Raw genomic sequence first — 17,272 nt, 5'->3', positions numbered from 1 at the left:
CTTTGGGATTTTGACACGCCAGTGGTATTTTTCATTGCAAAACAGGTGGCCACCATACCTTGGGACGTTAGCAGTGATTGTTAAAAACTCTAGAAGGAAGATGAAGTGACAACGACTGAGAGCCAGAGACCCCAAGAGCTGAAACGAATAGAAAAGTGTCGATAGGCTTAAACGGTGTTCCATGACAGAGACAGAGGGGTTGTTGAGTCCGAGAGCACGATTGAGAGGCATAAGCAGGCATCACAGTGAGATGAAGGGGGCAAGAAAGCCTAAGAGTGCGATTGACAGGCAGCAAAGTTGCAGAAAGGTCGCTAGAAGGTTTCCGAGGATCGCTTGGAGGTCAAGAAGATCACAAAGGCATGCAGAGGCCGAGAGAGAGAGCTCAAGATAGCCAGAGCCGAAGAGCCAGAGATAGCATGAGAGCCTAAGAGCCAAAGCTAGAGCAAGAAGGATGAGAGCTTCAGAGCTGGGACCAAATGGCATTCTAAACCCATTGTTTCTATGTAAACCATGGGGTTGAGCCAGAGATCTTGTAAAAATATTGCTGCCATAATCCCAGAGAGCTTAGTCGAGTTGACTAGAGCTCAAGGAGATGTAACCCAAGAGTTTTGGGTGAACTCCATATTAAATTGTTGTTCTGTGTGTTTTGTTTTATTGCTTCTTTATTTACTATTATATGTATTTATATATCAGTTTGAGCACATTAAATTACAGCATATAATCAGTTTAAAACAAATACCAGCATACACCTTAACATCAAGCACTTATTAATTCCACATTGGTTAATCAATAAGACTTGGGAATATTTAAAACTTTGGGAGTGGGAGAGGTTCTTGTAAGTTAGACAAGAAGCTTAAGTGCCCCATTTTCAGATCAAGTGGTATCAGAGCTTAAGTTTGATTAAAGCCACCTTCAAAGAAGGTTATATCAGAATGCTTGATTAACAGAGCAAAGATTGCTTGCCTGAAATGTGTTTAAACAGTCAGAGGTTGATTGTATGCTTGCTTGCATACTGATTATTGTTTAAGTTTGCAGAGGTGAAGGGAAAGCTATTGATAGCTCAGTCTAGGAAGGACAAGAAGGAAGAAGGGCTGAAGGCATTCTTCTATTCCAAAGGACCTCAAAGAAATCCTTGAAGCACAAGAGGTTTGTTGCAAAAGGTTGCTTAATAAAGCACATTATTAATCTTGTTTTAAGTTCTTTTGTTCATTGGTATAATGACAACTTCTACAAGTGAATCCTCAAATTCCTTCTCCACCACAAGACTCTTTGATGGAGACATGAAGCAAGACTTGTTCATCATGATGGACAAGGTGAGAGAAATGTATGAGGATGGAAGAAAGAGCATTGTACTTAGAGAACAGTTGAATTCCATGAAGGAAGAGAAGCAGTTGTTTTCCGACAGACTGCAGGAAATGGAGAGGCAACTTCATATTGCAAATCTAAACCTGAAAAGGATGCATGAGTGGGAGTCACAACTCTTTGTTGCCCAAGAAGCCTTAGTTAAGTATCAGCTTGAAGAAGAGGTAAACCATTCCAGTTTGTCTTCAAATTTCTCTAAGAATGCTTATATTGGTTCTTTTGAAAAACATACTAGAGGCATAGGTTCCAAGCTAATGTCCAAGATGGGCTATGAAGGAAAGGGCTTGGGAAAGCATGCACAAGGTATTGTTGAACCAATAATGGTTGAGGAGAGGCCTAAGTATTTGGGTCTTGGCTATGGAAAGTCTTATGAAGAGATTTCCAAAGCTACCATGAAGGCCATTAAAATAGCTCCAAGAAAGAGTTGCAATGTAGAGTATGAAGATTGTGTTCAGGAGGAATGCAATAACTTGAAACATCACTTGCAGGATTCAGGTGTACAGAAGCACACACTTGAACCAGAGAGTCGTGGAAACTCTAACAGCCTTGAAGAGATTGATGGTGTTCCAAAGGGAGCCACTTCTTCATTTGCTTCAACTCCTTATGAAGGCAATAAGGGTGAAAGAGGCAGGTATAAATCTGGTTCTAAACACATTCCTTTTAATTTTTCAAGGCATGGTAAATTTCCACATAAGCATGGGAAAATAATTTCATGTTCCTTTTGTGGTTTGGATAACCATCATGTTTCTAGATGTTGGAAGAGAATGGCCACATACAAGAAACTTTTGAAGGAAAAGAAGCAAAGAACCAAATTTCCACTGGACAAGGCGAATCGTGCTATCAATAGGATGCACATGAAGTGCACTTACTACCATAAGCAAGGACATCTTGCTGTAAAATGTTGGACTTTAAATCCACAAAAATTGAAGAAAGTGGAAAGAAAAGATGGAATAAATAAAACGAAGTTTCCATGGATGATGTGCTTCAAAATGATTCACATGTTGATGTTGATGTGCAGACAAAGGAAAAACCTTTGAACTGGATTGGTAAGAAATGGTTAGATTTCTTTTCCAATTAAGGTTGCATGTCTATTGGTGCATCTATTTGCATTTCTTTGTTGATGAGATGCAAGTTGCAGGTTTTTACCAAGATGGTGAATGGGAAAAGATTGAATGGGAGACCCACTTTGTTGCTGCAACATTATATGTCATTTCAGCTTCGAAAGTACAGTGTTATTAAGGTAAAGTTGAAAGATGAAATGAATGCATGAGCTTAATGTGCATGAACATAGGGATACTGATGTTTTCCTTGTATTTGAACATGTGTGTGTAATTAACTTGAAGGGCTGATTGCTTTAAACATACATGTAATATTGACTTGAGAAAAGTTGATTTGGTCTCCAAGATGGAGATAGTGATGAAATGTTCATCTTTTGAAAAGAGTCCTAATGGTCCTTTTCTACATGCTTGACTTGAAGGGTCATTTGTTTTAAAGGCATGTTTTGTGGGCTTGTTGTCTAGTCCATCATTTGTATGCAGATGTAAGACATGGAGGTGTTCACAAGATGTGAAATTTGTTTCTTTTGTTGAAGCAGGAGTTTAGTCCATCTAGTTCTTGTCTGTATGCCTATTGTTGTTAACAGTTGTTGTTGGTAACTTCTCAAACAGGTACAAATGAAATTTTTGTGGAGCAGATGTACTTCACATTTGTTGAGCCACCTTGGATCAATGATCAAGGCAGAGAAGCTCAAACTACCTTCTATAACCATTTCAGCAAGAGTTCTGCAAGAAGGCAAGGAGGAAGACAGTTCTTCCTGGGGAGACCAGCCCATCCATAAGGGAAGTGGTCAGAAACTTTGGTTCAGAGGCACTATGCAAGGCAAGTGTAGGGAGGCTAAGAGAAGAGGGTGAGTCACTCTCATTTACTGTTGAGATCAGTATATCAGTCTTTTGGAGACCAAAAGTTCTTTTAATGGGAAGGCGTGATACAAAATGGGTTTTTATTAGACTCCTAAGTCTAAATGTTCCTCACTGAGGAAAAATGAAATTCCAAGGAAGTTCCTGGAAATAGCCCCATTGCAGAGATTGTCTCGTTCTGAATTTGCTGCAACTTGAATGGGAAAAAATGCACTTAGGATGCAGAAATTATCGCTCAAAGAAGATCCCCTTTATTCCTTAGAAAAAGAGGCAAAATCCTTTAAAAATGGCCTAAATGATTTATGAAGAAAAAACACATCGAAGGCTATTAGAGGTAGACATGCGATAGGACCAGGCTGATGTGATGGTACGATCACCAAAATTGGCAAATCGACATCGGCAACGGCATGGAGATTGAGACGGGACCTCGGGCCAAGTGATATCACGATCTCCAAAATCGATGGATCGCTATCAACGACGCCATGAGGTAGAGGTGGGACCCCGGGCCAAGCAATATCATGATCGCTGATATCAGCGTCGGCGGATCGCGTCAACATATGCCACACCATATGAATTACCCCAGGTCCATGCGATATATGCATGTGATGAAAACGGACCCAAAAGGGTTTTGTAAATGCCAATATAAAACATTTCAAGTCTTCCATAGAGCCATATAGTCGATATTTTTAGTGTTTAATGTATTTTTTAATACAAAGGAGACAAGCGAGATTTCGGGCGGCCATAGGCGGTAAGTGGTTTTGGCCATGCTCCGCCCGAGCCCATACACTGGTTTCCATGTGGCCAGGCCCTGGAGAGAGAAAACCACCCTTTTCAGGCAGTTAACCCCCGTATGAGTGAACTGCCCGAAATGAACCTCAGCCATTGGATCCAGATCTCCCAGATCAACAGTGGGGATGCGATAAGCAACATAAAGGAAGACCCGATAGGAGTTATAAAGCGGATTTAAGGGATTTTCAAGTCTGATAAAAGGCGTTTATGTGAATTTTTTAGCGTTTCTGGTGTATTTCTCTGTGTAAACAGAGAAATGATATCTTTGGGATTTCGACGTGCCAGTGGCCTTTTCCGTTGAAAAACAGGTGGCCACCATACCTTGGGAAATTAGCAATGATTTTTAAATGCTCAAAAAGGAAGATAAGGGACAGCGACCAAGGCCCAGAGAGCCCAAGAGCTAAAACAAATAGACAAGTGTCGATAGGCTTAAAAGCCATTCCATGACAGAGACAGAGGGGTTGTTGAGTCTGACAGCACGATTGAGAGGCATAAGCAGGCAGCACAGCGAGCTGAAGGGGGTGAGAAAGCTTGAGAGTACGATTGACAGGCAATAAATCTGTAGAAAGGTCGTCGGAAGGTTGTCGAGGATCACTTGGAGGTCAAGCGGATCACAGAGGCACGCAGAAGCTAAGAGAGAGAGCTCAGGATAGCTAGAGCTGAACTGCCAAAGATAGTGCAAGAACCTAAGAGCCAAAGCCAGAGCAAGAAGGTTGAGAGCTTCAAATCTGGGGACCGAATGGCATTCTAAACCCATTGTTTCTATGTAAACCATGGAGTTGAGCCAGAGAGCTTGTAAAAATATTGCTGCCATAATCCCAGAGAGCCTAGTTGAGTTGACTAGAGCTCAAGGAGATGTAGCCCAAGAGTTTTGGGTGAACTCCATATTAAATTGTTGTTCTGTGTGTTTTGTTTTATTGCTGCTTTATTTATTGTTATATGTATTTATATATTAGTTTGAGCACATTAAATTACAGCATATAATCAGTTTAAAACAAATACCAGCATATATCTTAACATCAAACACTTATTAATTCCGCATTGGTTAATCAATAAGACTTAGGAAAATTTAAAGCTTTGGGAGTAGGAGAGGTTCTTATAAGTTAGACAAGAAGCCTAAGTGCCCCATTTTCAGATCAATACCCAATTCCACAGATTGATGACATTCTATACCAGCTTAAGGGGGCTAAATATTTCAGCAATATTGATTTGAATTCCAATTATCACCAAGTTCCTATCAAACCCTCTAATGTGTGGAATATTTCCTTCAAATCCAAGGAGGGCGTTTTCGAATGGTTGGTCATGTCTTTCTGGTTGACGAATGCCCCGAAAACCTTCATGAGATTGATGGAAGACATCATGTGAGCCTTCACCAATTCATTTGTGATGGTGTATTTAGATGGCATCTTGATCTTCAACCTGATTTCGGAAGATCGCCTCCACCATATTTGACAGGTCCTCCAAACCCTGCGACAACACAAGTTGTGTGACAAATTGAGGAAATGCACTTCTGGCATGACCGAGGCTCAATATCTAGGGTACATCATTAATGAGAAGGGTGTGAATGTGGACTCAACCAAGATACAATTCATTCGAGATTAGCTATCTCCAACCACTCTAACAGATATCCACATCTTTCTGGGTCTTGCGAATTTGTTATGATCTTGACCTACAAGAAGATACCAGAATACCAAATATGTGAAGAAATATACCCATAACATAGAACAATAAGAAATAATAGCAAGTATTTTATTATTAAGAGAATAAAAGCAATGTTCACTTGCCTCTTCGAGGGGGAAACCTCCAATAGAGCTGAGCTTAATTACAAAATAAGACATGATGCTCCTCGAGGGGAGTCTCTATCCTTTATATAGGATTCATACATGCAATACCATGTGTCAATACCATGGTTCTTATTAATACCATCTATCTAATACCATGGCCCATTTGCAACTAATTGTGGTCCCTTCTTTAAATGCGGGTCAATCACTTAAAATTATTAATATGGGCTTTATTGACTCTTTACTTAACTATAAATATGACTCGACCCTATTACATAAATAATGGGGTGAGTGTTGGACCCTAACATGCCCTCCCCCAAGGTGGTGAATTTTCTTTTTTAAATCCTATTCACCAATTTAATTATGATCTGTGAATAACTTTTATTTTGAGAACATGGACGCGGGACATGCGAATGGTGGTGACATCGCAGGCTGCCTTGGACGCAGCAGCCGAAAGGCGACGCCGGGCATCGAGCCACCCCTGAACGCTCTGCAACGCAACCGCGACTATGCCCGGAGGGAGGCCATGAGCAACAGGAACTCGAAGCTCCCTGAGCCTATCAATGTCCTTGTGGGTGAGCGTCTGAGCCTCCACAACCGCATCCAAACCCTATGTAGGGCCGGAAAGCTCGAGGATGCCACGCTCGGCGTCAAGCACAGTCTTTGCTTCAGATCTGACAAAAACCAGCCAGATCCGGTTACCCAGAAGGCAGAACAACCCACGCTCTGGCCAGATCCAGAGATCTGTACACATCCTGGCCAAGATCTTGCAGGTCTGCTCCCCCGGATGGGAAATGGCCATGGCAGATCTGCGCTAGGAAGCTCAAAGCCCTCACTTGACTCCTTTCAGATCCAAATCTCTCAGCCTACAGGCAGAACCATCATGCAATGGGTTAGCCCTTCAGATCTGGTGCAGGAACTCAAACTGATTCTAGAGCGCAGAATGGGGATCCCTTCAAGCTTTCAGCGTCTCCTCTTTCAAGGTAAACAACTTGAAGACCCTTTTCCCCTCTCTGCTTATAGCATTTCCAGGAACAGCTCTGTGGTGGTAACCCTCCGTTTGAGAGGAGGTGCAGTGGGACAGTCTTCCTCTTCTCGGCCTTTCTCATACAAAGATGTTGTTCACTCTGAGATCCCCAAACCCCCGGAAGTCCTTAAATCTAAGGCCTTCTTGGTTGACAAGATTGAAGAAGTACCCTCTATTGAACTCATTCATGAAGATCTGGCTTCCCATCTTCAAGAATTTGCAGAAAGAGCCATCATTTGCAGATTCAACGGATTATGGCCGCGATCTCAGGATCTCTATGCATGGATCCATGCAAACTGGACACATCATTGTAAGATATTTTTTTGTTCGAAAGGTTATTTCATTGTTTTATTTGACAACAGTAAGCACTATGAAAAGGCCTTAGCAGAAGGCCCTTGGTTCATGGGAACTGCAGGACTATTCCTGACTCCTTGGTTCCCAGATTTTGATCCAGCTACTGCAGTCATTACTAAGACACCTGTATGGATCCGGCTTCCAAACTTACCTGCCCACCTATGGAGTACTCGTGTCTTCAGAGCCATAGGAGACACCTTGGGCAGCTTCATTCATGGTGATTTATGGCGGGAAGCCAAAGGTCTCTACTCATATGCAAGAATATGTGTGGAATTAGATCTGAGCAAAGGACTTCCAGAACAAATCAATCTCAAGATTAACGACTTCGTCTGGACCTAGAAAATGGATTACGAGAATACTGCTTTTCGGTGCCGCCATTGCCACCAATCTGGGCATTTGCAGAATACATGCCCATCTCGCCCAGCAAAAAAGAACAAGGCCAACGTCTCCAAGCCCAAGGCTAAACGATGGGCTCCTTGTTCTCCTCCTCCTGTCGTGAATTCTGATTCCTCCAGTTCTGAAGATGAAGATAGTGATGAAGAATTGAATCAGCCGCCTCATTTCGTGGCCCCTCCCACAGATGGTCTGGCGCCTTCCACTGACTCAGCCATTGCTCAGAAACGTGTCCACTTGTCCTCCTCCTCTGATTTAGAAAAGGAGGGCTCTCCGGTGGAGGACCCCAATCTTCAAGTTGTTATTGCTCATCCACCCCAAAATGGTTGGGTTGAAGTCAAAAAAAGGAAAGGGAAAAAGCTTCGTGTTGATTCCTCTACCCTTTCAGGGTAGGAATCACTGCTTCTTTAGGTTACCAGTGACTTGTTGTAGCTCCTTGCTTGCTTAATTCCTTCTCTGGAACCGAGGTTGATAGTCTTATCATTTCCGGTTGCCGGTTTTCTGCCTCTCTGGAAGGTATCCTCTTGTACAATATTTTTGCTTAATAGAATTAGTCTTAATCGAGAAAAAAAAAACATGCCCTCCCCCATAAGAATAGCCTTGTCCTCAAGGCTGAAGCTGCGGAAACTACTGAAGGACAGTGGCTGGTTCCTAGGACACATCTTCCGGAGAGGTGTCTTTCCACTTGAAGATGACTTCCTTGATCGTGCGGTTGCGCAGCTGTCATTCTCACGCGTCAAGAACTTGTTCAGGTTGGAGCCAGATTGAACCTTCTTCATCCAATTCTGGTAGACTGGTTTGAATTCTACAATGGTTCCCAATCAATTTCTTGAGGCATGAGACATGGAAGACTGGATGGATTTTTGCAGTGGGTGGCAAAGCTAGCTTGTAGGCGACTTCTCCGGTGTGCTAAAGTACTTGATATGGTCCATAGAATTTTGGAGATAATTTTTGACAACCCTTTTCTTTCAGTGATGTTTTCTTATATGGTTGCAGCCTCAAAAATACCTGATCCCCTTCTTGAAATTTGTGTTCTGAACAATGTTGATCTACCTATTGCTTCATGTGGTTTTGAGCTTGATGGAGATTCTCTTTGAGGTGGGCCAGCATGGTTGTGCGGTTCTGTAGGAGTTGATCCACTGCTTGTACCTTCGAGCATCCCTTGATATAAGAAGTAGGGGAAGGAGGGAGTTGACCATAAAATGCTTCATAGGGATTCATTTTGGTGGTGGCATGATAGTTAGTGTTATACGACCATTCGGCTAGAGGTAACCACTGTACCCATAGATGTTGCTTTTCTGAAGTGAAACACCTAAGGTAGGTCTCCAAAAATTTGTTGACTGCTTCAGTTTGACCATCAGTTTGGGGATGATAGGAAGTACTAAGTTGTAGTTGGGTACCTTGTATCCTGAAGATTTCCTGCCAAAAGTTACTGGTGAAGATCGGGTCATGATCAGACACAATGGAAGTGGGCATGCCATGCAATTTGAAGATCTAGTCCATGAAAGATTGAGCTACCAAATTCGGTGTAAAAGGGTGGGGTAACGTGCAAAAATGAGCATACTTAGAAAGTCTGTCCACAACCACCATGATGACTGACTTCTTTCCTAACTTCAGAAGACCCATAATGAAGTCCATAGAAACCTCCATCCAGATTGAGGCCGGGATGGGCAATGGCTGTAATGTGCCTGGGGATTTGATTGTTTCTCCTTTGTGGCGCTGACAGATGTTGCACTCAGTTACATCGAGTGCGAGCATAAGTCTTCTGAAAGCCTGAATGGCTTGCAGTGGGAGATGAATGCAACTCCACCAAAATGCGACTTTTGAGGGTGGATGTTGGTGATATCACGACTCTATCCTTGTAACGAAGAATCTCATCCTGCCAAGAGTAGCCCGCTATGGAATTTGGATCCGCCTGAAATTTATTAATGAGTTGGGAGAGCAAAGGATGTGAAAACCATTCCTTGTGAGCTTCTTCAATCCATTATGGAATGGGAAGGGACATTGCGAGCAGGGTGCCTTCCTCCTCAAATTGGCGTGATAACACATCTGCTACGACATTTTCGCGCCCTTTCTTGTGAATTATCTCATAATCATATCCCAACGTTTTGGTGAGCCATTTATTTTGTTGTGGCGAGGATAGGCATTTCTCCAAAAAATATTTAAGGCTCTGATGGTCTGTGCGGATTTGGAAACACCGTCCCAATAAGTATGGTCACGAGGTATCGACTAGTGAAGGCCAAGGGTCGACCTTCCTGCATTAAGACCGCCCCAATACCCGTACTTGAAGCATCACATTCAATCGCAAAAGATTTGGTGAAGTCGAGTAGTGGTAATACGGGAGTGGAACACATGGCACGTTTGAGAGCTACAAATGCCTGTTGCACTTCATCATTCTAGAGAAATGAATTTTTCTTAAGAAGGTGAGTGAGGGGTCTAGCAATGCAACCATAATTGCGAACAAATTTGCAATAGTAGCCTGTGAGACCCAAAAATCCTCTTAAGCTCTTCAAGGTCTTTGGTTGAGTCCAATCCTACATTGCATAGATCTTTTTGGGGTCCACCCTAACACCTTCGCGCCCCACAATGTGGCCCAAATACTCAACTTCTTCCATGCCAAAAGAGCACTTGGACATCTTGACAAATAATTTATGCTTCCAAGCAGTTGCAAGAGCAAATCTACATGCTGAATATGTGCAGCCCAAGTGCGCCTGTAGATGAGGATGTCATCAAAGAAAACAAGGACAAATTTTCTAAGATATGGTTTGAGTAAGTGGTTCACGAGGCTCTGAAAAGTGGATGGGGCATTACAAAGACTAAATGGCATGACCAGGAACTCATAATGGCCTTCATGAGTTCAGAAAGTAGTCTTTGGAATGTCTACTTCTTTAGTGCGAATTTGGTGATAGCTCGAGTGAAGGTCGAGCTTAGTAAAGAATTGAGCCCCATTTAGTTCATCCAGCAAATCATCGACAACCAGGATGGGAAATTTATCTTTGACTGTCAACTTGTTGAGAGCCCTAAAGTCTAGACACATATGCCATTCCCCATCTTTCTTGAGCACCATGACCACAGGTAATGAATAAGGACTAAAGTTAGAAAGAATGACGCCTGCTTCTAGGAGTTCCTTGATGATTTTTTCAATTTCATTCTTTTGGGTGAACGAATATCTATATGGGTGCACATTTGGTGGTTGGGCCCCAAGGACCAAAGTAATGCTATAATCATGTTCCCCTCTAGGGTGTGGAAGCTCATGAGGCTTGTCAAAGACCGGGAGATAGTTGTTTAAGATCTGTGGCATCTCAGGATGAATATGAAGAGAAGTGGGTTCAAAGGCCTGGATGGCATTAAATTGGGCTATAACTCCATGGTGGCCCTTTTTTAACAAATTTTCCATCCTATGTGAGCTGATGATAGAGGGAGCACCCATATGGAGTCCGCAAAGGGTATGTGCATGGTTTTTATGCTTAAAGCTCATATATAACTCCTAGAAATCCATTGTGATTGGGCCGAGTGTGCGGAGCCATTCAGCACCCAAGACAATGTCACACCCTCCCATGTGTATGGAAAACATGTGGGTCTTTAACTGATAATCCCCCATTTGAAGTTTGACATTTTCACAGTGGCCTTCACATTTCATTGTCCCCCCATCAACAATTTGGACCTAGAAATTAGAGACTACTTTGACAAAACAATGCACTGCTTCAATGACTCTTTGATGGATAAAGTTATGTGTACTGCCACTATCAATAAAGACTACTACAGGGTGATGCTTAATAAAGCCTCTGATTTTGAGAGTTTGCGGAGAAGAAATTCCTGCCAAGGCATGAAGCAGGATAACTAGTTCGTTAGGTGTAGCTATGAGCGCATTGTCCAACTGGTGATCCTCATCTTCCTCCTCTGGTTCCTCAAATGGTGGGGCTTCCTCCCATGAACTGAGATCAGTAACATCAATTTGAAAGAATTTGGGTTCCTTGCATTTATGCTCCGGGGAGTATTTCTCATCACAGTAGTAACACAATCCCTGCTTTCTTCTTTCCGCCATTTCTGCTGGTGACACCTTTTGAACCTTAAGTGCTTGGGTAGTGCTAGGAGCCTGGGTGGGGTGACCCTTGGCTATGAAATTTGGATGAGTCGATTGAGTCACTAACGCATGTTCTACTTCACGAGCTATCCTGCAAGCATCCAGCCATGAGATTGGGTGTTGCAGTCGCACGTGGGCTTGTATGGCTCCTTTGAGACCACTGACAAAACATTCCAAGTAGAACTCATCTCGTAGACCTCCTATGTGGAAGGCTAAGGCTTCAAAGGATGTAATATATTCTTGCACTGTTCCTATCTGTCGGAGCTTAGTAAGACAACCCAAAAAATTAGATTCATTGTCGAAGCAATTCGTAAGGGATTTTGAGAATACCTGCCAAGTCATGGGCCTTCCATAGAAACGTTGATGCCACTACCACCACTTCCATCTTTTGTTGTCCAAGTACATGCTGCCCACACTTAGCTGAGTCGCATCATCTATGATGTGATTCAATGTGAAATATTGTTCCATTTGTGCTAGCCATGTGGCTGGATGAGAGCCATCAAATTTATACATGTCCAACTTGGGTGGTCGCAACTAGGACTGTTGGTGGTTTCCAAAGAGGTGAAGAGAATGGCTAGACTCGCCCTCACTGTTTTCATTAAAAGCATATGCCTTCAATTGTTCCCCCAACTTGCCCTTTGTGATTGTGTCAGCTAAGGTCTAGATCGATGTCAATAATGCGTCCAACATTTTTTCAAGGGTGTCAATCTTCTCATTGGCCATAGCTTGAGCTCTGGTTTGTACCATGCACCGATCCAGTGCACTGATGGTTACTGCGAAATAAATAAAATTTGGGACCACCTGAAATTTTTGATGCTAACAAGTGAATGGTACCACCTTGCTCAACTCGTCGACCTGATTCTTATGGGCTAAGTCTCCTATAAGAATCCTAGGAGGGTCTCAGACTCCGAAAGGAGTTTTACTCCTCACTTAGGAATACTGCAGTAACCAAATCCCAAAAAAGTAAGCTCTGCCAAATGTCTTGCGAGAATCACACCCAGGTATAGGAGCCCACAAAAATAGCCAGATCTGTCAGTGAAGCCTCAACTATAGAGTATGAGTAGGAATGTGGCAGCGATCAAACCCCTTCTGCTAGATCTGAAAGGTGGATCTGATTGTTGCAACTGCTATAGAATCCAAACTGCTAGATCTGGATGGCGGATATGATAGATCTGACTGATGGATCTAATAGATCTAAATGGCGGAACTAATTGTTGTTGTTGCGATAGAACCCCACCTGCTAGATCTGATCTGGAAAAGATGATGCGTGATCCAGAGAGAGACAAGGGAACTATGGTCTCAAGGAGTGTCATGTGCTACAAATCACAATATACATAAGGGTCTGATAGTAGTACTCGGCCCAATCTTTCAGGGCACTAACCAAGGAGGATCAACCATACCCTTAGCCATACAACCTGAATACCCTATCGTACGCGCAAGTAATCTCCCCGAGTTTTGTTCTTGGTGTACTGTAGTAGCAAGACAACCAACGGTTTATCTATGGCAAGGTTTCAAGAAAGCCTAGGGGGCTTCCAATATACCCAGAGGGTACTTGGAAGACAGTCCGTGTGCGATTCTGTCTAATGCACTACTACTCGAAGGGTTACCCACAGGGGTTACAAGGGAGTCTAACAAGCATGACCACCTCTTGTATTTCCTACGTGAATGCCTCCCCAAATCTGTAAGTTTATGCACTCAACGATAGATCCTGTGGTTTAAAGACGCCGGAACAGGTCTCTAACCAAAGAAAAAAATCTGCTAAAAATGGAGATCCCACCGGCTCTGGAAAGTGCTCTGATACCACCTGTTATGCTATTGACCTATGAGAAGATACCAAAATACCAAATATGCAAAGAAATATCCAGAACACAGAACAATAAGAAATAAAAGCAAGTATTTTATTATTCAAAAAAGGAAAGCAATGTTCACTTGCCTCTTCGAGGGGGCAACCTCCAATAGAGCTGAGCTCAATTACAAAATAAGACACGATGCTCCTCGAGGGGAGTCTCTATCCTTTATATAGGATTCATACATGCAATACCATGGGTCAATACCATGGTTCTTATTAATACCATCTATCTAATACCATGGCCCATTTGCAACTAATTGTGGTCCCTTCTTTAAATGCAGGTCAACCACTTACAATTATTTATATGGGCTTTATTGACTCTTTACTTAACTATAACTATGACTCGACCCTATTACATAAATAAGGGGGTTAGGGTTGGACCATAACACAATTTCTATCACAATTTTGTGTTGGGGTTCTCTCATATCACTTGACCTTTGAGTCAAGTCACCAAAGGTGGAGCGAAAGTAAAGTTCTTTGGGTATGAAACCCAACATCAGGCATTTTCCGAATTAAAGCATTTCCTCTGATCTGCACTAGTGCTCACATTACCATAGTTGTAGCAACCATTTGAGATTAAGATAGATGCCTCTAACTATGCTATTGGTGCAGTTATTACTCTGTAGGGGTGATGAGCACTAGTATTTCAGCGAGAATGTTACAACTTCTGTAGCTACCAGCTTTACTTTATCAACCCAGGGTTCGTACAAACTTGGAGGTGACAGTGTTGTATATGCAAGTACAAGTGATTGTTCTGCCATTTGTCATTGTTTAGCTGGCGAGAGACCACTAGGGTTTTCAAGCTAGACTTCTGTGGATTCAGAAAAAGCTTTATTGCTAATGAAAAAAGAGAGATATACTCTAGGAGAAATCTTATCTATTGTAACTAAGGAAAATGACTGAAATCCTATGCTAAAAACACACCCTTCTCTAACTAACTACTGAGAAACTACGCTTTACAAAAATGCAAAACCAACGTGTATGAAATGATACTATATAAAGAATGGAAGTTCAAGACATCAAACATCATTGTTGTGAATGTAAAGGACTGAAATAAATCTGTTTTGTTCTTTTTATTCTTTTTCTAGAAAGTCAAGTGTAAACCCTAATCTCTTTTGGTGATGTGACAAGTGGCTTAGCGATGTTGGTGGATGGTTGGGAGGTTTTAGGAGATTATTGGAAGGTTTGGGAGACCCTTTGGTGACCTGGTGTGGCTTCCTAGAGGTTTTCCCTCAATTTGGCCGCAAAACAAGCCACTACAGGAAAACCTACAGGATGTGCTAGAAACCTACAGGATTCCCTGTATTTCTATAGGATATAGCCGAAAGAAAAACGATGGTTGTTGGAGGTGATATAAGTCTAAGGAAAGGTAGTGGATGGGTTGAATGGAGTGAGAAAATTCATAGGATCCCTCAGAACTCAATACCAAGGTTAGGAGATGGTTGAATTCAATCAACATGCTTGGAGGAATTTATATGTAAAATGATGATATTGGTGAAGATCTTGGTGAAAGTAAAGGATGATTATGAATGGATGAATTTGGAAGGTGGTTTCCTACTGTGAGATCCATTTAGATTTCTTAAGCACCTACTCTGCATCAAACATTTAGAATTGTCACAAAGTCATGTAAACAAGAAGAATTCTAACAAGCTAGAAAAGCAGAATTTAATGAACTAGTTGTCTACTCCATGCATGAGGAAAATTGCTGAATAAAATGGAATCATGGATGAGATATATTGAAAGATTGATATGGAAGAGATGGAAAATAAATCCTACACTCGAAAAAATGATCAATTCTATTTTAAGTACATTAAAATCTAACTCTTATGAGGAAATGGAAATATGTTTTTTTGGGGCTGCTTAAGGGTCTTTTCCTCAAATCATGATCCTTGAGGGAAGAGGTGAGGTTAAGACACCTACTGACAGATTTGTGGTGCTCCTTTTATCTCTTCTAACCTACTACTAAAGTAAAGCACAAATGGGAGAAAACTAATAAACAACTAATCAAATCCACAGTACTTTCAATGAAAAACTTCTAGAGACAATTTAACCATGAATCTATAAAACTAAGCTAAGCATACAGATAAAATAAGAGGAGCCTTTGCTACTAGGTTTGGGCCCTAACCCAAGAGATTCAGCCCTCTAAGTTAACTCAGTGCTGGATCAAGAAAAAGCTCATCTTCATTATCAAAACGGAAAATTACATCAATGTCTTCCACAAGTCTGGAGCTCGAAAATAACTAGTGTTTTTACAACAAAAATTCGAATCCTAATGAGGCTCTAGGCCTATCTACTTATACCACTGAAGTTTCCAACTACTTCTTTAAATCTAGGGAGGCTCGGATCCCAAACTCAAGATGAACTAACTCTTTTCTATCACTTGATCGACTGCCTTTTGATCTTCATGACTTAGTTGCTTGCACTTCGAGCTGGTGTGATTAATGGAGGAATATTTGAATGGGAATAAATGAGGAGGATTTACTCCTACAATCTCTATCCCTTGTCCCATTCAAGTTTCAAACCTTATTCTTGCCAAAATTCCTTGATTTTCTCTTCCAAACCTGCATTCAATGCATATTAGCCTACTAGGCATAATATCTCATTTTAATTCATCTCATTAAAAAAAATATAATCAAAACATGTAATAAGTTGTGAGAAGAGTTGATTTGACTAAGCTAGGAGGTGAATTAAGGCCCATATAATTACCCAATGATGAGGTTCATCATCACCCCCCTACTGAAAGTGTTGCTCATCCTCTGAACAACGCAATCAATATCCATGTCTTTCGTAGCTCTAATGGCCTCCCTGACATCCCATGCCTCTGCTATAGTTTCTTCTTCTTGTGCATATAATCCTGTTATAGAAATTTTTGTGCCTTACAGCTCTAAGCATGAAATGTCCATAAACCAAGGGCTGCTAAGTCCCTAAAAGTGTTGTTCCAACTCCTAAAGGAACAAGGTCAACAAATTACAGCTTCTCCCAGAAGTTCTCCAACAGAAACTGCTCAGAACTAGTCAAATCAGGATCATTTCAGCTGCTCCACTAGCCAGCTGCGTTGCAAAGCACCCAAATACACTAGCTAGGTGCGTTGCAACGCACCTAAATGCACTACCAGGGTGCGTTGAGTGGGAAATGACAAGTGGCAGAGTCATTCCACGAGGTGGAGAGACAATGGAAGCTTCCAGAATCTTCTCCAATGACACTTGCCTCAATGAATTCGACCAGGGATGAGTAAGAGGCTCTCAGTCTCCAAGTGGAAGCAAGAACTGACAGAGAGAAGCCACTAATCAATTCATGAGCTGACTCATCCTCTTTGCATACATCTATATATGGATCCCTCATCCAAGAGATCCAGAGGCTGGAATATTGTACATTGCAGAGAATTGTTGTTGGTTTTGAGATAGATATCAGAGTATTGGGTGATTTATGCTTTGTTGGAGGTGAAGAAGGGGCTTCTCTGCTGGGAGGTTGATGCTGGATCAGGAATCATCGGTTGTAACTCCTCCTGGATCTTCTTGTTATATCAATAAAACTATTTGAGTTTCTCCTACATGCTTGTGTATCATTGATGTTTGTTACATTTGTATGTTTAGCTTAAATCTGATCCTAAGCTTTTTATGAGTATGAACCCATGTCTTTGTATAGTTTCCTTCTTCTGTGATCTTGCAGGTACTTGGTGAAGCTGGGCAAGTAAAGGAGCAGGTAGCTGGAAGCTGT

At 41.9% G+C, this 17,272-nt stretch overlaps 1 pseudogene; it reads left to right on the top strand.

The window, feature by feature from the left end:
• Positions 1-6,242: 6,242 nt before the first annotated feature.
• The window catches only part of LOC149200434 (MAP3K epsilon protein kinase 1-like), a 110,666-nt pseudogene continuing 99,636 nt past the window's right edge, over positions 6,243-17,272 (top strand).

Source organism: Pinus tabuliformis, chromosome 2_1, assembly GCF_031772625.1.
Source record: "Pinus tabuliformis cultivar Carrire ecotype Pingquan chromosome 2_1, CPIR1, whole genome shotgun sequence".
Taxonomy (NCBI): domain Eukaryota; kingdom Viridiplantae; phylum Streptophyta; class Pinopsida; order Pinales; family Pinaceae; genus Pinus; species Pinus tabuliformis.
The sequence above is the reverse complement of the archived record's forward strand: the minus strand, read 5'-3'. Positions and strand labels throughout refer to the sequence as shown.